The following is a 23,155-nucleotide window of genomic DNA, read 5'->3' as shown; positions in this document are numbered from 1 at the left end:
TCTGGAAGGCAGACATATCCAGGTACTAGAGTAGGACCACAGAGGAGTCTGGTAGAAATCAGTGGGAGGTTATTGGATATCTATGGCTACTGCTTCTGTGATTTCACCTCTAAGTAGTGAAAGGAGCTGGGGGTCATTATTGGTTATTATGGCCAAATGCTGGGAAGGAAATCTGTTTGCTGAGAGGTAGAGGAAGTCAAATTGGAATCTACCAATACCTTGACATGTCCTTTCTTCCCTCTAAACAATGTTGATCTTCAGGGTGTAATGGTTATTTCTTTACTTTCACCTCCCAAATCTCATACTACTTCACTTTTGGCTAGTTCTAAGCTGAATCTATACAGGGAAAGTGATTCTAGGAAATATTGCTACCTGTGTCATGAAATTGATGATAGGACAATCCAGCACATTATATTCCTTGTCAGTGAGGCATCTGCGCACAGTTCTTTTAACCATATTTAATGTTCGTATATGACAATAGCAACATCATGCCTTTGCCTAATATACCACTGTACCTTTACAACTGATAATATACTTTCTCCCCAATAGAGGATTTACAAAGCCCTCCTATATTTATTTTATATATAAATGAGGTCTATTTCTTTCCCAGTGCTGAATTTATAGAAATGACCTCCTGAATATTTATCCTAGGTATAATAATAACAGCAATTATGAAAAACTTGGAATATAGAGGGCAATTGCCTATAATGCTGCTATCAAAATTGAACAGCTTCTGTAAATTTTGTATGCTCCCTTCTAATAATTTTTCAATGTGAAATATTCTTATTTATGATTGAGTTCATTATAGGCATGCACTTTATAATTCTTCTGTTTAAATTAGAACCCTGGTTTCAGGTTGCTACATAGCATTTACAATTCTGTTTTTTTTTTTTTTTTTTTTTTAGTTTGCTTTGTTTAATTGTTATTTTTAATGGCTGCAAAATGTCTTACCTAGTGATTGTGGCATCAATTAATTTGCCTCATTCTACTGTTGCATATTTAGATTGCTTCTTATTTTTCACAAGTACGTGTTGTCCCGTGTGAATGCAATAAATTCCTAGAAAGAGTGAAATGCATGAAATGTTACTACATACTTACAAGTTGTAAGGGAAAGTTCATTCCCTAAAGCTAAAAATAATTATGAAGTCCATAACTCCACTTCTTTTAAGACAATATGTTTCTAACAGCAATTCACAGAAAGCTTTTGTTCTTTATTTTTGCAAAAGAACACTTGACTACTTTAGTTGCAGTGAGGGATGGACTGAAGCTAAAGATTCCTTTCATTCCCGTGTTGCAATTTTATTAAGTTTCTAGAACCAGTGTCTTTTGTTTCAGCAATTTCACTTTTGTTTTTTCCACTAATACAAAAATTATTTATACATATAACATTCAGTAATCTATCAAAATAATTGCGCAAACACTGTTAAAGAGAAAGAAGACCACAACCCAAATTTGAATGTATTTAGGAGAGAAGCTGTAGCTCAAAATATTTACCTCTCAGCTGTACAAAAGTAAAAATTTGGAGGAAGAAAAAGTGATTTAGAGCTGTAGTGAATATAGAAGTCTTATGGAGATTGAAAGTATAGAAAGTCAGATGTTTTCCTAGAATGTGCCTATGACTTTTGATTCTTGTAACCATCTCATCTTTTGGGATTTTTAGTATAAACAAAGGGTAAAATATGATGAACATTTTATGGCCCTTGATAAATGGGAATATTTTAGGGGGCATGTAAATTAGACTGTAGTTAAGTGGATAGAGAAATTATATTTTGACAATGTGATGTCTGAGCTGAGTTTTGGGGAAAAAAGGAATTAACTGTATAAGAAGAATGGAGGTAGGAAGTAAAGGCCATTACCAGTAGTTTGAAAGACAGAAACTACACATGTTTGGGAAATTTTTAGTAGCTCAGTATACCTAAAGTAAAGTTTGCATATGACTAAAGAATGAATGGGCAGAAGTATGAGTCAGAAGCAACAGTAGAAGAAAAATTGACGAATGTTCACATGAAATAACCTAACGGTTGATCTTGATCCTAAAAGCATTGGCAGATCCTCCATGGAGGTAGGAAATCAATGGGACCAGAATCAACATGGCCAGAAATGCCGTTTTGGTATCTATGAATAATAGAAACTAAAGAAACCAAGAGAAACCAACTAAGAAGCTGCTATTGTAAGCCAAGAAACTAAAAGGGATGAAGGAAGGCTGTGATAGTGGGGACAGAGAAGAAGAAGAAAGTGATATGCAGTTTTGTACAGGTTAAACTCATCAGAATTGTGACCTCTAGATAGTGGGGAATAGGCGGTGACTGTATGGGAAGGGTCTTGGATGACTTCCAGACCTTCACTTTGGGCAACTGAGTTTCATAGTGAAGTCATTCACATGAGAAGGAAAATATAGGAGAGGGATCACTTTTATTGAGGTATATGGTAAGTTCAGTTTCATTCATGAATTAGATACACCTGGGCATCTATGGGGAAATATTCAGTAGATGATAGGGTATGTGGATAAGTGGATGGAGTTGGAACGGTATATTTGGGTGATGTTAGGTTAAGGAAATGAATCTTATAAAGAATATTTGGATGAGATCACTCAGGAACAAAATACAGAAGGAGAAGTGTGAAGGACGTTGGGGAATCATAGATATTGTGTGGCAATGGAAGGGGTAGAAATGGTCAAAGGAAACAGAGAAAAAGTATGGGGAGATATATATAACCATTTAAGTATTTTATGCATACTGTGTTAGAAAGCTTTGTACTTTGTGAGTCAGATAATCTGTACGCTAATTCAAATTCTGCTGTTTTGAGGTATGTGGCCTTGGATGTATCACTGAACATCTTTGAATTTTAATTTTTTCCAATGCCAGGACAAATGCTTCTTGGCTTACATGTAGGTTAAATCAGATACGATGATGCATATTAAAGTACCTTGGGAGTATTCCAAAGCACTATAAAATATAAAATTTTATTTTGTGACTAATGACTTTTTTTTTTAACTACTTTTTCCCTTTCTTTCCTATTTTCCACTGAATGGGCTGTCAAATGAACTTACGATTTCAGCCTACTGTTAATGTGTCACCTCTTGCATTGAAACACAACTTACTAAAACATTTACAGGGTGACAAAATAGTATAGATCGAGAGCTTCTGAGATATAGAATAGAGGACATATTTGAGTTTTCAATGCTTACTATGATAAATATTTTTATATTTATATTTATTTATCAGGCTGACATTGGGTTAGTGCTAGAAAAATCAGTCTTTGGAAATTTGGTAATATGCTCAGCATCACCATAAAAGCAACAGGAGGAACATGAAGTTTCTAATTCAAAACGGATGACTGAGTCTACAGTCTTAAAACTCTGCCCCAGTGGCAGGGATGCCTGAGGCAGACATAGTCAGTGGAATTTGTCTTACCATCTACTTTTACTTTTTATAAACATTACTCCTGTTTCAGTTCTGTCTGTCAAATTTTCTTTCTTTACCTCTGTGATGGTTTGAAAGGATTTATGTATCCTAGAAAAGGCATGTTTTAATCCTAATCAATCTTGTGGAGGTAAGATTCTTTAATCCCTATTCAGTAATAAAGTTGAAAACGTGATTAGATTTTCTCCAGGGAGGGGTAACTCACCCACTTGTGGTATTAACTCTTCATTAGAGAGAGATGTGACTCTACCTATTCCAGGTGGATCTTGGTTAGTTTACTGGAATCCTTTAAAAGAGGAAGCATTTTGGAAAAGGCTTGAGAATCCAAGAGAAAGAGCCCATGCAGCCAGAGATCTTTGGAGATGAAGAAGGAAAACACCCCTGGGGGAGCTTCATGAAACAAAAAACCTGGAGAGAAAGCTAGCAGATGTCACCATGTTCCACATGTGCCTTTACAATTGACAGAGAAAGCCTGGACTTCATCGACCTTTCTTGAGTGAAGGTAACCTCTTGTTGGTACCTTAATTTGGACATTTTTGTAGACTTGCTTTAATTGGGACATTTTCTCGGTCTTAGAACTGTAAACTAGCAACTTATTAAATTCTCTTTTTAAAACTCCACTCCATTTCTGGTATTTTGCATTCTGACAGCTAGCAAACTAGAAAAGCCTCCATTCTGAATAATTTTCCTGAACCTGGGAATATAATTTAATGGATTAATTTGTTTTAAAGTATTAAAATTTTAATTTTAATTTTAATTTATTTATTTTTGAGGTGCATGGTCCAAGAAGCAAACCCACATCTCCTGCATGAAAGGTGAGCATTCTACCCTTATATTGTGTCTTAAAGGCAGTGTTTCTTAAAGACTGGACTTTGAACTAGCTATATCTGAATTGTCTGGGTCCCTGTAGAGTGTAGGGCTCCACCCACCTTTTATTTACTCAGGTAATTCTGGTACTCATTTCCATTCAGGAAGCACTACTCTAAAAATATCTATCACTGTAAACAGGAATTCAAGAAGAAATGTATATATGAAAAAAAGTGAATGTAACATTATAGTGTAACAGAAATAGTGCTTGAAATAAAAAGCTTTATCTTTCTCACAATTAAATATGTAGATCAGAGTCAAGTCATTTATGTTCTTTAAAATGGATACAAGAGTAAAAATATCTACTCACTTTCACCAGAGTGGTTTAGAGAGAGAGAGAATGAGACAGGAGGAAAGGGAGGAGAAGGGGGGACATTGCTGGTGAAAGCAGTTTTATAACTCCAAAATAATATACCTGCAGAGAATTATCTTTATTTTATCTTGGCTCTCTTGAGAGGGGGAGGTTTTCAAGCATTTAAAAAAAATCTTAAATTATGTATTTTACTAATTCACAGAAAGCCTGTTCTGTCGATGGCTGGAATATATAAATGCAGAGACAATATGTTAATTACACATAGCTGAAGCTATTAGATTTGAGTTTTTATTGTTATGAAATATTTCAAGGAAAAGCGTGATATTGGGTCAGAATTCCAGAGTTGTTCCTCAAATCCACTGAGTGGATGAATACATTTGAGATAGTTTTGTTTTATATTGTTAGCATAGAGTTATTCCTTTTTATTATATTTTCTGAAAATTCCTCATGAGAGCAGAAAATATGAAAGCTTTGTTAATACCTTATAAATGTAGCATCTTGCATGAGTATTAATATCAGTATGACTATAAATAAAAAGTATTGTGACAGTAATAAATTCTCCCTTGGGGTTTATGTAAGAATCTGCTTGAGCTTTACTCTTCTTCTTAAAAATATTTTTATTGACAAATCCTTACACTCATACAGTCCATACATGGTGTACAGTCCGTGGCTCACAATATTATCACATAGTTGTGTATTCACCACCATGATCATTTTTAGAACATTTGCATCACTCCAGGAAAAGAAATAAAAAGAAAAAAAGAAAAAAGCTCATACACCCCATATTCCTTACCCCTCCCTCTCTTTGACTACTATTTCAGTATACCCAATTTATTTTACCCTTTATCCCCCCATTATGGATTTATTTTTAATCCATTTTTTTTTACTCATCTGTCCATACCCTGGATAAAAAGGAGCATCAGACACAAGATTTTCACAGTCACACAATCATGTTTAAAAGCTATATCATTATACAGTTGTCTTCAAGAATCGAGGCTACTGGAACACAGCTCAACAGTTTCAGGTTTCAGGGCAGCGGCGCCTGCACTACTAGGGGTCCCGGCCCTGTTTCTCTTCCCTGTGACCCAGGGGGGTGGCCGACCTGTGCCCCGCAGCTGGTATCGCACTCCAGTGGGGGACTAGTGCCACTTCAGCCACTTCACTACATTAAAAACTAAAAAGAGATATCTATATACTGTATAAGGATAACCTCCAGGATAACCTCTCAACTCTGTTTGAAATCTCTTAGCCACTGAAACTTTATTTTGTCTCATTTCTCTCTTCCCCCTTTTAGTCAAGAAGGCTCTCTCAGTCCCATGATTCCAGGTCCTGGCTCACCCAATGAGTTCTGTCCCATGTTGCCAGGGAGATTTACACCCCTGGGAGTCACATCCCACGTAGGGGGGAGGGCAGTGAGTTCATCGGCTGAATTGAGTTAGAGACAGTAGCCCCATCTGAGCAACAAAAGAGGTTCTCTGAGGGTGACTCTTAGGCATAATTATAAGTAGACTTAGCCTGTCCTTTGCTTTGGAATAAGTTTCATAGGGGCAGACCCCAAGATCAAAGGCTCAGCCTATGGATTTGTTTGTCCCGGCTGCTTGCGAGGGTATCAGAAATTCTCCAAATGGGGAAGTTGAAGATTTCTTCTTTCTCCCAGTCCCTCAAGGAGACTTTGCAAATACTTGTTTTTCCACTGTCTAAATTACCCTGGGATATTTTGGGGCATCACACTAACCTGTACAAACCAACAAGATTTCATGCCCTATTCAAGATTCCTTGTATTTGTGGTGTTCAATTAAACTGACCATATAAGTTAAATTAGTTAATGTGGTACCCAAAATATAGATTTTGCACCAAATAAACATCTCTCCCTTTGGTCTCACACAGAAGGTGAAGTTTTAAAATGTACATGGTATCATCCTTTATCCTATATTCTGATTTTTATCTTAGTTCTGTCCATATCACCTTCATTCATCTCTCCAATCTAAGTCTGATCCCTTTTTTCAACTTTTAAACAGTTCCTGTGTGGGGACTGCTGATTTTCAAGGCTGCAGAGCTCTAACTCTCAGTCTCAGGTATCACATAAATACCTGAGGTTTCTGGAAACAACCAGTTTATATAAGCAATATTGAGATCTACCATCTATTCAGGTGTTGACATCTTCTCTCCAGTGTCTCTTCCAAGTACCCCATGACTGATCCCTTATGATATCCAATATGGAATTTAAGATATTCTGAATGTAGAAAGCTTTGGAGTCTTAGTATTACTTTGTAATTATTATGTAGGCGTTTTCATACCTTTCATGGTTATTTTAATAATTTTATGACAACATATATTGTTTTTTCTCTGTGTGATTATTTTTGTCTATTAACCAGACTACGGGCAATGCAAACTCCAAGAGGAAAGGGGTCAGGTGTTAACTGTCTCTAGTATAGGCACAATTTGGGGTATAAACTAGATGCAAATTTCATACTCTTATCACTTATTAGCCTCTTTTATACCATAAAATATGGAAAACTTAGATGGGCCAAGACCAGAACCTAGACTATGACGAAAACAGTCTCCTAAAGACCTATTAGAGTCCGGTGACCAGTGTTTATATAGAAGCATGGAAAGCATCCCAGTTTAGAAAGAGCAAGAGGTATTAACTATTGATTCTGAGGAAGGCTTAGCATTTGGTGTCTTCCTTTGTCCCAGTCTGGAGCTGGCTTCTACTTTGCCCTCTCTTCCTGCTAGATCTCATTGTGACATGACATGGCTGATGAAACTGGAGGACAAAGGCCATTTTTGAGTCTTCAAGTTTTGTCAGAGATGGCAGTTGTATGTGTAAGCCAACCAGCGGTGCCTTTAGAGTCATGTGAAATACAAAATTATGTTCCAAGGTCACACATCAAGTGCAATAGCAAATTGCAGGATGTTAGTTGTCACATGGCTTACTGAACCCGATAAACTGATAAACGTAATCTGGGAAAGATAGTTCACAGTCCAGTGTTTTCCCATATATGAAAATAGGTCTTAGAAGCTCACTCCTTAGTCCAGAGGCATGAATGGTAATAAGAAAACCGAAAATATAACCAAAGTAAAACCAGGGAAGGTTTTATTAAGCTAATGACTGAATTTTGGAAAAGGACTCAGGAGTTTTAGATACTAATTTATCTTCCTTTCTGAAAGGATATTTATTTTAATGCTTCCCCATCTTGGTTTTTATTTAGGCAGATGGTCAGAACATTAAGATAATATATTAACAACAGATGCACACCTTTCTCTGGACTTCACAGTGGGGAGGCTGCTGTCTCAAGAAATCATTCATGGAATTTAAAGTCTCTTGCTTCCAGGTCATAGGTTTGAAAAATGCTGCCTTTGTTGTATGCAAAAGTCATTACATCTAATATGCGTTATGCATCATGAACTTAGAGCAGATGTCACATTGGGTATTAATAAGTAGCACTTGTAAGCAGACAGGAAGTGATTTTTTTTTGTTAAGAGGTACCAGTTGGGATTACTTGTCTGAGTGGTATTTTAATTTGCTTTTATACCAAGGGAGTGTGATTTTGACTGAAGCTGGCTAAATTCTGTGGGAGCTATAGCATCCTTCTCAGCATTTCTTTTGTGACAGGAGAAAATTGACACCCTTGCTAGTACTTAGTTTTCAAAAAAGTTTGTTCACTTTTCAAGATATACCTTTCAAATGTAACTTATGCTAATAACACATTGATTGGAGAGAAATAACAGTTGGAAATACAGCAATTTGATCCATGAATTATATTCTGACATTCTAAAAGTTTATCTGCCTAGAAAGCAACATTAATAGATTTTTTGGGTTTGAGGATAAATATAGTTTAGAAGTTATTTCTTGAAGTTCTTTTTTAAGGTTATCTAAAATTGCTTGAGAGAAAAAAAATTAAGTCTGTGTTGGATTGTGTTGGGGGCTTTGTCCTCTGCAGGGTGAAGTTAATTTAAACCTATAAATATTTAAAAAAAATTCTCACTAACAGAATAAAATTGAGTTTTTGATGTCCAGTTCTATGAATTTTAATACATGTATAAATTTGCCATTGCCATAATCATGACCTCTATAACCTCTCTTGTGGCTGCCCTCTTATAATCATACTCTCCCCTGATCTCTAACCCCTGGCAACTGCTGATCTGTTCTCCATCACTGAAGCTTTATTTTTTTGAGAATCATACAGTGTGTGCCTTTGAGACCTACTTCTTTCATTCAGCCTAATGACTTTGAGATCCATCCAACTTGTGTGCATCAGTAGTTTGTTCTTTTTTCTTGTTGAGTAGTACTCCACTGTTTGGAGGTACCAGTTTGTTTATCCATTCACTTCTGGAAGATAAATTTGATTATTTCCACTTTTTGGCAATTATGACTAATGTTTTTTTAAACATCTGTGTAACAGCTTTTGTGTGAAAATGGATTTTAATTTCTGTAGGGTAAATACCCAAGAATGGGATTCCTGGATCATATTGTAAGTGTGTTTTAACTTTATAAGAGAGGATTTACCCTTTTTCATTGCAGTCATTGCATTGGATATGAGTTGAAGTTGCTCTGCTTTCTTGTCAGCACTTGGTTTTATTAGTAATTTTTATTTTAGCCAATCTAATGGGGACACAGTGATATTACATTGTGGTTTTAATCGGAATTTTTTAAATGGCTAATCATGTCGAACCTCTTAACATGTGCTTTTGTGCCATCTGTGTATCTTTTTCATTGAGGTGTCTTTTCAGCTATTTTGCCTATTTTTAACAGGGTTGTTTGTTTCCTTATTGGTGAGTTTTGAAGCTCTTTATAGATTCTGGGATTCAAGTCCTTTGTTTGATATGTGATTTACAACTGTTTACTTCTACTCTGTAGCCCCTCTACATTTTCTTAGCAGCATCTTTCACAGAGAAAATGCTTTTAAAAAATTTTTTTTCGAAGTCCAATTTTTCTTCTGCAAATCATGCTTTTGGTGCTGTATCTAAGAGGTCTTTTCACAATCTCAGGTAACAAAGATTTTCCCCTGTTTTTTCTTCTGAAAGTTTTATAGTTTAACATTTTACTTTATATCTGTAATCCATTTTGAGTTTTTAAATTAAAAGCTGTGAGGTTTTAAGTTGAGGTCCATTTTATTGCAGATGGATGTTCCAATAAAACTTGTGAAGATTGTCCTTTCTCCATTGAATTCTCTTTGTACCTTTGTCAAAAATTAAATGGCAATATTTGTGAATCTATTTCTGGATTTTCTACCCTGTTCTATTGATGTATGTGTCTACCCTGTTACTAATACCACCATGTTTTAATCATTGATGCATTATAAGTCATAAAATTAGGATATGGGGATCCAGATTTCTTCTTTTTCTGAATTGGTTTGGCTATTCAAGTTTCTTTGCAAATGCATATACATTTAGAATCGGTTTGTCTATAACCACAAAAAAAATCCACTTGGGTTTTGATTGGAATGATATTAAATCTATATATCAATTTAGGGAGCATTGATATTTTTTCTATGTTGAGTCTTCCGATCCATGAACACAGTGTCTCTCCATGTGTTTTCGTCTTTGATTCATTTTGTCACTGTTTTCTAGTTTTCAACATACTGATCATGCATGTTTCCCAGATTTATACCTAAATATATATGTTTTTAGAGCTACTTATATATATATTTATATGCATACATACATCATATATTACATGTATAAATAATGCATATATATGATTTTATGTGTAGAATTTAGTTCCGTTTTCAATTGTTCCATTCTAATATAGAGATACAGTTGATATATGTATGCTGATCTTGTATCTTTTGTAGCCTGTGACCTTGCTACTCAATTATTAGTTCTAGAGTTGGGATCATCTACATAAACAATTACATTGTCCACAAACAGGGGAGGTTTATTTTTTTCTTTCCAGTGTGTATACCTTTTACTTATTTTTCTTCCCTTATTTTATTAGCTGGGACTTTCATTATAATGTTGAAAGGTGAGATGAGAGTGCCTTGTTTCCAGTCTTAGATAAAATGTGTTTAGTTTTTCACTGTTAAGTTTCATGCTGTCTGTAGGGTTTGTTTGTGTGCATGCCCTTTATCAGGTTTTCCAAGTTTCCTTCTATTTCTAGTTTGCTGAGAGTTTATCCTGAATGGATGCTTTTGTCAAATGCTTTTTCTGCCTCAATTGATGTGATCCTGTACTTTTCTTCTTTATACTGGATTATGTTGAATGTTTTCTTTAATATTAAATTCACTTTGCATTCCCAGGATAAAGTCCCCTTGGCTGTGGCATACTCCTCTTTATATATATTATTGGGTTTGATTTGTTCTATTTTAGTGAGAATCTTTGCATCTACATTCATGAGGTATATTCATGTGTAGCTTCCCTCTCCCTCCTTCTTTTTCTCTCCTCTTCAATCCCTGTTTCCTTCTTTCTTCTGTTCTTCCCTCCCCCTCTCCCTTCCTTTCTTACTGTTCCCTTCAGTTCCATTCTGTTCCTTTCCTCCCCCATCTCTTTTTCATACTGTTTTTGTCTGATTTTGGTATCAGGGCAAATGCTGGCCTCATATAATTATTTGGGAAGTGTTCTCTCCTCCTCTGTTTTCTGTAAAACACTGTATACAATTGGTGTTCTTTTTTTAAAAAATGTGTTATAGAATTAATTCTCTAGTGAAATCAGCTGAATCTTGGGGTTTTTTTTTTTTAGAAGTTTTAAGTATAAATTTACTTTCTTTAATCGTTACAGGGATTATTAACATTATTTACTTTATTTTGGAAGAGTTTGAGTAGCTTATGCTACCAAACCTTAAGTTGCATGTAGTCTAACCATATTATCCTTTTAATATCTACAGGACAGGACATATATTAGTATGCCAATTACTACTATATTGGTAATTTTGTCTTATATCCCTTTGTCATTCTTGCTAGAAGCTTATTAATTTTCATCTTTTCAGAAAACCAGCTTTTATTTACATTGATTTTCTCTATTTTTCTGTTCTTTAATTTCCTTGATATCTATTCTTACCCTTATCATTTTATTTCTTCTGCTTGCTCTAGGTTTATTTTGCTTTGTTTTCTACTTTCCTAAGGATGAATCTTAGATTATTGATTTGAAACTATGCTTATTTTCTAATTTAAGTATATAATGCTTTGCATTTTCCTCTAAGCACTGCTTTAGCAGTATCATACAAATTTTGATGTGTATGCTGTATTTTCATTTATGTTTAATTCAAAATATTTTCTAATGTCCCCTGAAACTTCCTGATTGATCCATGTATTATTGAGAGGTATGTTATTTAAACTTGAAGTGTTTGGAGATTTTCCTACTTGTTTTTTGTCATTGATTTGTAGTATAATCCCATAATGGTTAAGGAAGAAAATACTTTGCATGGTTTCAATTCTTTTAAATTTTCTTAAGATTTGTTTTATGATCCCAGAAATGTTCTGTCTTCTTTAGTGTTTCCTATATACTTGGAAAAAAAGTGTACATTCTGCTGTTTTGGATGGATTGTTCTATGAATGTCATTAGAATATTTGGTGGATCATGTTGCTCTGTTCTTCGATTTCTATGCGGATTTTCTGTTTATTGGTTCTATTGATTATTGAGAGAATCGAGTTGAATTCTTTAACTATAATTGTGTTTTCATCTATTTCTCCTTTTGGGCCAGTTTTTTCTTTATGCCTTTTGAATGTCTGTTGTTTGGTACAGATACAGAATTGTTGTCTTCTTAGTGAATTGATTCTTTTGTACTTTTGTAATATATCTCTTTAACCCTGATAATAGTCTTTGCTCTGAAGTCTAATTTGTCTTATAGTAATAGTCATGCTTGCATTCTTTTGATTAGGGTTTTCATTTTATATCTTTTTCTATACTTTTATTTTTATTTTTGTCCATATCATTTTACTTGAGACCATATTTTTGTAGGTAGCATTTATAGTTGATTCATATATTTTTTCCACTCTGATGTTTGTTGTTTAATTAGTACATTTACACCAATTGTGTTTACTGTAATTACAGGCATGTTTGGACTTAGGGCTTCCATTTTTTATATTTGTTTTCTGTTTGCTCCTCTGTTTTCGGTACTTCAGGTTCCACTTTCTTGCATTCTTTTGGGGATATTTGAATATTTCTTAGTATTTCATTTTGATTTATCACTTTTTTTTTGTCTGTATATTCTTGTGTAGTTTTTTCTTTAGTTCTTTTAGGGATATAAAATACATACTGAGCTTTACATCGTCTGCTTAGAATCAATATTTTTCTATTGCAATTGAAGTATAGAAACCTTAACCATCTATTTCCAGATCATTTAATTCCTATTGTTTTATCTTTAAATACTGTTTCCTCTGTCATCTCCATTCTGCTATTGAGCCCACTCAATGAGATTTGAGTTTTCAACTTTTTCAGTTCTAAAGTTTATATTTGTTTTTTGTTTATAGCATTTGATTTTTTGTTGAGAATTTCTATCTTTCCATACAATTCAAAAGTGTTTGCCTTTAGTTTATGGTGTATATGCATGCTTTAAAAACACTATTTACTACATATTTTAAAGCATGGGTCATTTATATTCAGTGTGCATGTAATAGTTTTATCTTGGTTTTTATTTAAATTATTGGGAAGCTTAGAAATCACTTTTAACTAGCTAGCGGGGACTAATCAGAAAAATATTTTAATTCTTATTGACAAATCCTGTCATCTTAAGTAAGGCAAACTAGCTAGTTAATGAAGATGATCTCCTCTCTCCAACATCATCACTAAATGCTAAAATAACATGGTTGGGGAAGGCCAATTAGAAACTCGCTTTACCCAAATTGACAACAGTGTGGAAAGAGAGGGGCACTTATTTCTAAGGAGGCTGAGCAATAGTCAGAGCTCGGGGCTGCTGACTATTGTTTCCAGATCTCTCTGTCTTGACTTTGAAAGAACAAGCAAAGCCTTAAACAGGCACTCAGCAGTGTACAAGACTTGGTCTAAGAGTGCTTATTAATTAGCATCACCTGTGTGAAGAAAACATCAAGATCATGAGAATTTACTACCTTGGTACTTGTGGTTGGATATTAGTGGAAAAATGGCGCAACATATGTTTGTCAGTTTTTTCTCTTTTACCCATATCTGGTAAATAGGCCTGCTTCATTTTGTAATGCCTGGTTCTAAGAGTGCTTAATTTGATTGAAACATGACATGGGCAAGGGAGATTTAAAATAGGCTGAATTGTTTAGCTTAGTATTCATTTTGGAGCATATTAGCAATAAGAGTATGTCAGCAAGATGGGGTAAGATATCTGTGAGAATGAAACTGGGAAGCAGTAATACTTTGTCAGTGGTGTATCAGTCATCTCTTTATGCCCCGTTTCTGATCCTCTTGGCTGCACTTGTCTGTTGCTCTAGCTGCTGCGGTGGGCTCTGATTAATCACACAGATAGAAACTGACCTTGTCTTACCTCCTGCAGCTCATCTCTCACCTCTGCCCTGGAGCTGCCCTGCTCACCCAGAGGCATGGGATGCTGGGGGATTCTGAAAGTAAGCAACGGTTAATCCCCTGTATAGCAAAAACTTTGATTAGTGAATTAATAGTAAATTATTTTCTTTTCCCTTTCTCTGTGCACTCAGAGAATGGTCCCAGGGTACAGCTTTTATGGCTTCTCAGAGGAAGGACCTGGCAAATCAAGTATTCAGTTCCATTAGTTGGCATCTACCTGGGAATCAAGCAGTCAGTTGCATGTATTGATTTAATTTATTGTTGACTTCCCCTCTATCTGTCTTTTGCTCCCTTTGTCCCCCACTTCCACAGTCTGATACTGTAGTCCACAATCACACATTAGCACTTATCATTTTATGCCTCATATTCTCTTTTCTTGACCAAGATACATAACATTATTATTTAATTAGCAAGCCCATGTGAAGCCAAATAAAATGTGAAGTAAGCATTTCCAGTTGAATATAGATATTAAATAATTGTGCTTGGTTTATTGCAATGAAATTCGTTTGCCTCATTTTTCAAATCTAATTTCTCCTTACTCTCTGCACTGCTGAGCATTCAAGGGGACTTTGGTTTTCTGCCTTGTAACAGGTATGTACTCAGGGAATTTATACCCTATAAATAGTTGTTAATTACTTTTTAGTTGTTTTCAGAGTGCTATACATAGTATGAAGTAAAATGGATTTTTATGTCTCCTCAGGATTTTTTTACTACAAATGAAATTTATCATTTCTTTGTATCTTCAAAATAATCCTGTGAGGTAAGCAGGGAAGCAGCTTTATTTATCTTTTATAGGATGGAAATTGAGGTTCAGAAAGATAAAGTGCTTTACCTTCGGCAACAGAGGGTGGTATAATTATCAGAACCAGAATCATCAGTCTACAAGGATTTTGTTCTCTCCCTTACTATCTTTTATATCATGAATATGCAAACTTTGAGTCTTATAAATGAATATAATTTGTTTTGAATGCATCTATGAAATACCTCTAGTATAGTCAAGATCTATCAATTGATGTTAAATGTCATAAACTTTTCTGGTTTATATATAATATGTATAATATATGATATATATTATATACCTATGTAGTATGTAGCAATGCAAACTGGGAATGACTAAACCAATTCCATAAAAGCAAATCATACTTCACGTAACATACCCCATACTTTTTTTTTTTTTAACTTTTTTATTGTATAGTATAACATATAAAAGCAAAGAAATAGAAAAGCAAGTTTTCAAAGCACTGTTCAACAAGTGGTTACAGGACAGATCTCAGAGTTTGTCATGGGCTACGATATGATCCTCTCATATTTTTCCTTTCAGCTGCTCCAGAACATAGGTGGCTGGAGGGCTTAAATGCTTTTTTTATCACCACAATTGACTTTCTTTTCCTACTTTTTTTTGTGAATAATAGCATATATGTATAAAAAGCTATAAATTTCCAAGCACAGCACCACAATTGTGTAGAACGTATTTCAAACTTTAACATGAGTTACGATTTCACAATTTTAGGTTTTTACTTCTAGCTGCTCTAAAATGCTGGAGACTAAAAGAGATGTCAAGTTAATGATTCAGCATTCATATTCATTTGTTAAGTCCTATCTTCTATGTATAATTCCACCATCACCTTTAATCTTTCCATACCTCTCTTTGGGGTTGTTTGGGCTATGGAAATTCTAAATTTTTCATATTGGAAGGGTCTGTCCCTAATATGGGGTAGGGGGATGGAACAATCTGATGTTCTGGAGAGGATGGGCTAGGTTTCAGGATTTATCTGGACGAGGGACCCATCTGGAGGTTGTAGGTTTCTGGAAAGTTACTCTAATGTTTGGAACCCTTGTGGCATCTTATATATTGCCCTTAAGGTGTTCTTTAGGATTGGCTGGAACGGTCCTGTTTAGGGGTTGGCAGGTTATGATACGTAGCAAAGTCTAAGCTTCTCTGCTACCTATATAAGCTTCATAAGAGTAAACCTCATGATCGAGGACATGGCCTATTGATTTGGGTCCCTAAAGTTTGACAGTATGAGGAGATTCCCTGATGGTAAAGTTTAATAGTTCCATAGTCTTTGGCCCATCCCTCAGGGGACTTTACCAATACTTTTTGATTATCTGCTTAATATACTCTAGGATGTTTCCAGGCATTACAATAATCTATACAGGATTAAAGAACCTCTTTCTTATTCTGTGCTTCCTGTGCTTCAGTTGTTCAAATGAACTATACAGGTAGGTTGAATTAGATTATACACTATAGCAAATTTCAGCTCCAGATCAAATAAACCATTGATCTCAAAGAGTATGTGTGGTTCTAAAATATAGACACTGTCTTCATTACCCCTATGTTCTGAATTACTTTAACCGCAACCTATTTGGCTTCATTCTTATTTCTAAATATCAGGTTGTATATATAAAACAGCCTCTCAAAATTCAGAAATAATAATCACCACTCCAAATTTAATGTGTCTCCTCTAAAAGCTTACAATCTAGACTCCTGTTTTCTTATAAGCAATTTCTAAGGGTGACCAAACCATGGTTGTTTTTTTGTTTCTGGCTTATTTTATCTCACCAAATGCCCCACATGTTCATTTACATTGTTGCATGTCTCACAACATTGTTCCTTTTTGTAGCAGCACAGCCTTTGTTCGTAAGTATACACCATCATTCGCCAGTGTACTTCTCTGTCAGTGCAACCTTCAGCTACTTGCATTCATTGGGCATTGTATTAGTTAGGGTTCTCTAGAGAAACAGAATCAACAGGGAACACTTGCAAATATAAAATTTATGAAAGTGTCTCACGTGACCGTAGGAACGCAGAGTCCAAAATCCACAGGGCAGGCTGCAAAGCTGATGACTCCAATGGATGGCCTGGATGAACTCCACAGGAGAGGCTCACCAGCCAAAGCAGGAATGGAACCTGTCTCCTCTGAGTCCTCCTTAAAAGGCTTCCCATGATTGCATTTAGCATCACTAATTGCAGAAGACACTCCCCCTTCGCTGATTACAAATGGAATCAGCTGTGGATGTAGCTGACGTGATCATGACCTAATCCTATGAAATGTCCTCATTGCAACAGACAGGCCAGTGCTTGCCCAATCAGATGAACAGGTACCACAACTTGGCCAAGTTGACACCTGTCCCTAACCATGACAGGCATCATGTAGAGGGCCCAAAGTCCACAGTGCATCATCATTCTCAATTTTAGATAATTTCATTCTTCCCAAGAGACAGAAAACCAATAAAAACACCCTCACCAGCTAGGAAATCTAAACCTCCTCTTAACTCTTGTCCCTCCCCCCAGTATTTACCTCTGCTGTTGTGGTAGTGTGAATAGTTTCCTTTTGAACACAGCTCATGGCATGCAATAGCAGTTGTACTCCTGTATCCTGGACTTAAACACTCTTTATACAAGTCACATCTTTGAAGTAATTCTTATGAGAACTCATTCACATTTCTAGTCTGAGTCAGGTAGGTCTATACAACCCCTTTCAATCTTGTTCATCTTCAATATGGTAATATTACTTCTAGACACACTAGAGAATCACCTTCACTCCTATCTATTTATTCCCTTACATTGGAGTTCAACCTCATTAGCTAATGGTTCACCCATCTCTACCTCTATGTATCTCTAAGTTCCCTATCTTCTATATTATAAACCTCTGATTATACCTTTATGCTGGTCATAAAAGTGGAGTCAGACAGTGTCTGTCCTTCTCTGTCTGGCAAACTTCACTCAGCATTATGTCCTCAAGGCTCATTCATCTTGTTATATGCTTCAGGATATCATTTTGTCTTACTGCTGCATAATAATCCATCGTATGTATATACCACACATTTTGTTGATCCACTCATCTATTGATGGACATTTGGTTTGTTTCCATCTTTTGGCAATTGTGAGTAATGCTGCTATGAACATCGGTGTGCAAATGTCTGCTTGTGTTGTTACTTTCAGCTCTTCTGGGTATATACCAAGCAGTGCTATTGCTGGGTCATAGGGCAACTTGATATTTGAGGCTGAAGACTGCGCAATTCTAGGACTGCTGTAAAGTGCACTTCTCTGAGCTGAATGATGTAATTGGGGGCCCGTGCATATGCGTGGGCCTGGGAGTGCTGTAAAGGGATGTGCTGAGCTCAGGGAGGGTGGGGTGAGGCTGTGCAACACTATGGGCAGGGGGCATGGATAGCCTCGGTATGGAGGTTAGTGCCTGCAACCTTCATGTGCTGGCAACAGCCTGCAAGGAACAGGGAGGGGGAGGTAGTGTTCTGGAGGTGTGCAGGAGAGGTGAGTTGGGCTGCACTTGGGGAGGGTGTGTGGGGAGGTACATGTACTGGGGGCTGGTGGGGTGGGGTCGCCTGGAGCATGGGGAGTGGGAGAGGGTGATTGGGTTCAGGCGTGTGGGGTGTGGAGTGAGTCTCTGGTCACGGGGCTGCGCAGGTGTGGGCAGTGCGCCCAAGGAACATGGCCTGACTTAATTCCTAGTCCCTGGCTCCTGTCTGTGTACTTCTGTGGGCTCTGTGTTTCCATACCTCCATGCCAGGCTCCAGCCTTTTGCCTCTCAGTTCCTTGGCTTTGGCAACCAGGGCTGTCGCATGTGGTGCAGAAGGCTCTCCCAGGTCAGCTGCACTCCCAAGTCGCCACCTCAGTTGCCCTCCTTTCCCCTTGCCAACCTTTCTGTGGAGCAGGGCTAATCTCAAGCCACTCTAGTCGGCCATCTTCCTGGAGGTATCCCATATTCTTTTATAAATACTTATTATTCTATGTACATTTCATTTGTTTATTTAAAATATATATATTTAAAGCTCTTTGCTTCTCTCCTCCAATTCTTATATAACTTCATTAAAATATTCATTGGAACAAACTGTGAGATTGGTCATTTCTACAAATAGGAAGAGAGTTTTCTGTTTCATTTCATGAGTATAGTCTTGAATGGCTTACAGGAATTTATGTCCATAGTGTTCATTTATACTAATGAGATATATAAGCATAAATTCTCAAAATATGAAATGCAAATACATTGTATAATATATATTAGTTTATAATGTCATGTATAACGATATAGTTTTATTAGTATATAAATGGATTAATCTCTATGGTAATTAAGTAGTATTTGTTAATATAAGATATTTTAAAGGAATTTGACTGTCAAGCTAGTTAAATAAAAATACTTCTTTACTGTGGCATGCATCTCATTTTTCGTTTTTGGATGGTTGACTTCTGTTTTTCACCATGAGATTTCACAACTGATAGTTGAGGCATAAAATGTGTAATAATTAGTTACTGCTTAGGTATCAACAAATTCTACTTCAATACTTTCTGTATGTACAATAAAGGGGAAACTGGAATATATTTTTTTCTGTGTCAACATTCTCACTCCTCGTACTTCATTAAATCAAGATGATATAAGTCCCTGAAGACTAAAGTACAAATTTTAGAGCTGTATTGATTTAACCTTCCCTTTGTAAATATTTCATGGTTCCATAATGTGCAAATGCAGTCATGCACAGAACAAAGGACTGTACTTTTCTGTTAGTATGCAGAGGGAGTAACTGACAGCTTTTATCATACCATTTAGAAAATAATACATATGAAAATGTGTAAGGATATTTTGTCATTATGGATATCAAGAAGAACTGATGAAACATTGTTTTTAAAGCAATATTTTTGAAGCATAGAAAGCTTAAAATGTGTCCTTTTTCAAATGTAAGCCCATTTACCTTTAATTGTTTAAAATTTTTATTCTTACACATTTTTTTCTTATTATTTGCTGTTGCCTTTTAAATATGTGGCCTTTGTTATTGCTGGTCTTTTATCTCTCCCTCCTTGACACTGAGAAACTCAACTTTAAATATGTGGTGTTCTGGTTACTTCCATAACAGCAAATTGTGCAGTCATGGGGTATAAAAATGAATATTTCATTGAAGGATCCATCAAGGAAGAAGTAACTTTTCACATCTAAAGATGGGAAGTAGTGCTATAAAATTGACAAATATGTTATACTACTGTTTAACGTATTTTTTAAAGCTTTATATAAAAGTAAAGTCATAGTCAACAGAGATGATTTTTTTGAATGCTGATATATCAAGACATAACAAAATTAGTTTTCTGCTGCCATAGAAATGACATCGAAAAGGGATGATTGTTATTTCAGTGCTTACTTTATTAAGAAGAAGGTAGTACGACCTTCTTTCATTAAACTTGAAATGGCAATTTCACACACATACAAACACACAAAAACACTTTAGGAAAACAAGTGCTAAGGACTTTAATAAACTCTCAGTTTAGTGCACTGAAAACAAAATTTCAATCTCCATGAAGCAAACTACATTCAAAATTTTAGGAATACACTAATATGGTTTACCTATAAGGCAGTTTCTGCAAACAGGGACCAGAGCCTTTCACTGGAGGGCAAACTGTAATTGGTACAGATGGACTCATCAGTATTTCATCTGTGCTGAATTTTCTCATTAAAGCACTTTCCCATGAAAATATAATATATATATATATTATATATATATATATATATAATATATATTATATATATATATAAGAGGAAGACCAGTTATAACTCTTGTACTTTTACTGTTTAATTTCTTTAAGGTGGTTTGACTAGCTTAAATGGCTGCGTCAGTGGTCTGACTGTGTGTTTTTACACCAAGTGATATTGCACAGTGTGATCTCATCCAAAATGAATTTATTTTCTTGGAAACAGTTTCTGCTTCACTGACCTTAATAGTTCTGATTATTCCTTCATAATACTTTGTGTTGAAGACATCTAGATGCCCCATCACACATTCGCGTTAAAGAATGGTGAGAGTACATCTGTTCATAGATGTCCCCCTAAGGCTATTCCTTTGTCATTAAATTCATACAGAAGAAATCTTAACCGTTGGGGATTTATAGCCTTTCTTTTTTTGACTTCAGAGGTTACTTTTTCTTAACCCCTCCCCCCCCCCCACATTTCCAGATCAAACTCTGACCATCTATTCTATCAACCTATTGTAATAACAGAAATATTGTTACATATTTCATTTAAAAGTATTTATCAGGCATGTGCAATGCTCCATATATATCCTCAATGTACGTTTGGATGTAGAAAGTTCTGAATTGTATCTTGAGAACAATCCATCTCACTCTTGCCTGTCCTTACCATTGAGTTTTAAAAATTGTCCAGGTGTGAGGTGGTCACTTCTTAGGAGACATAAATGGCCTTCCAAGGGCACTTGGAAAATAGATGCTGTATCAGTTCAGGTTCTCTAGAGAAACAGAATCAACAGAGAACACTCGCAAATATAAAATTTATAAGTATCTCATGTGACTGTGGGAATGTAGAGTCCAAAATCTGCAGGGCAGGCTGTGAAGCCAACGATTCCGATGGAGGGTCTGGACTCGTCTCCACAGTCTCCTGTGTAGTTCACCAGCTGAAACAGAAAGAGCCTGTCTCTTCTGAATCCTCCTTAAAAGGCTTCCAGTGATCAGATTAAGCATCACTCATTGCAGAAGACACTCCCCTTTGACTGATTACAAATGGAATCAGCTGTGGATGCAGCTGACATGCTCATGATTTAATTTTATGAAATGTCCTCATTGCAACAGACAGGCCAGCACTGGCCAACTAGACAGACAGGTACCACCACTTGGCCAAGTTGACACATGAACCTGACCATGACAGATGCCTACAAAGAAAGGGAAGAAAATTAAAAAGAACAGAAAAATATGTACTGTATATGTTTATTTATTTCATTTATTTGCCATTCAAATGAATGTAAACAAATATTTATTGAATGTCTCCTATGTTCCAGTAAATTTTTAGCCTTTTGGGATTTGTGAAGAGCAAAAAAAAAAAAGGAAAAATTTTCTGTCCCCAGTAAGTTTACATTCTACTGGGGGAAACAGACAACACGTATAAACATATAAATAAATAAGTAATTCTCTGATATGGTTAGAAATTGGAAGCCCTATGGAAAACAAAAATAAAAGTAGATTGGGGAAAGGGCCATCAGGAATGCTGTGGCCGTTTTCAGGTTTCTGTGGATGAACAGGATAGAGCTCATTGAGAAGGTGGGATTTTTGCTGAGGAGGTGAGAGAACTAGTCAAGGAGATATTTGGTGAATGGCACTCCAGCAGGACAAACAGCAAGGGCAGACAGGAAGAAACAAATGCTCGGTAGGCCAGCGAGACTGGAGATGAACAAAGGGAGGAAATAGATTATTTAGGACCATCTGCTGATCAGATTTATGTTTGAAATTACTCATCTGTCTTCTGAGCTGAGAATAGACCGTCAAAAGGGAAGGACAGAAGCAACATAAGAGGAGGAAGTAGGCTTGCACCAAGAGAGGCGATGGTGGTGCAGACTGGGGTGGTAGTGCTTCAGATGATAAGAAGCGATTAGACCCTGGGTATGTTTTGAATATATCCAAAATTCTTGACAGATTGGAGTTGGGGGTGTGAAATAAATGAGGGACTAAGGATGATGTAACAGTTTTGGCCTGATGGTAATGCCAACATTGAAAAGAATGCCGGTGGAGCAGGTTCAGTTTGGGAAACATCAGGAGTTCAGTTTTAGGCTACCAAGTGGAGAAGTAAAAAAAAAAAATCAGTTGGAAATGAATCTAGATTTCATGAGAATGGTCTGGGCTAGAGATGTTGATTTGTGAGTCATTAGCATATAGAGGATATTTAAAGCTAGTGACGTTGGGTGAGACCAACAGAGAGAGTGAGTATAGAGACAAGAAGAGAAACATGCAATGTTGGGCCACCCTAATATTGAGAGGTTGAGGAAAAGAGGTAAAACTAGCAAAGGTAGGGAAAAGAGGAAGCAGGAGAAAAACCAAGACAGTGCTGTGTCCTGGAAGGCAAATTAAGGAGTGTATTAAGTAAGACAGAATGATCAACTTTGGTAAATTTTGCTCATAGGTCAAGGAAGGAGAGACCTGGGAATCAACATTTCAGAAAACTCGGAAAGTTCCAATAAAAACTCTTCAATAAATTTCTTTTCCTTGCAAGATAAAGTCCAGATTCTTTCAAGAAGCAGTAACAACTAAGTTGTTAAAAACACAACTTTAGAATCAGAGAGATCTGGGCTTATATCCCAGCCCTGCCACTCCTTA

At 36.0% G+C, this 23,155-nt stretch overlaps 1 long non-coding RNA gene across 1 annotated transcript; it reads left to right on the top strand.

Moving 5' to 3' along the window:
* Positions 1–949: 949 nt before the first annotated feature.
* LOC143673682 (uncharacterized) lies at positions 950–14,402 on the top strand. Its single transcript, XR_013170520.1, has 3 exons — positions 950–3,924; positions 4,196–4,237; positions 14,024–14,402. It is a non-coding gene; the product is annotated as an uncharacterized LOC143673682 (long non-coding RNA).
* The last annotated feature ends 8,753 nt before the right edge of the window (positions 14,403–23,155 follow it).

Source organism: Tamandua tetradactyla, chromosome 2 (genome assembly GCF_023851605.1).
Source record: "Tamandua tetradactyla isolate mTamTet1 chromosome 2, mTamTet1.pri, whole genome shotgun sequence".
NCBI lineage: Eukaryota > Metazoa > Chordata > Mammalia > Pilosa > Myrmecophagidae > Tamandua > Tamandua tetradactyla.
This window is presented reverse-complemented; position numbering and strand designations above follow the sequence as displayed.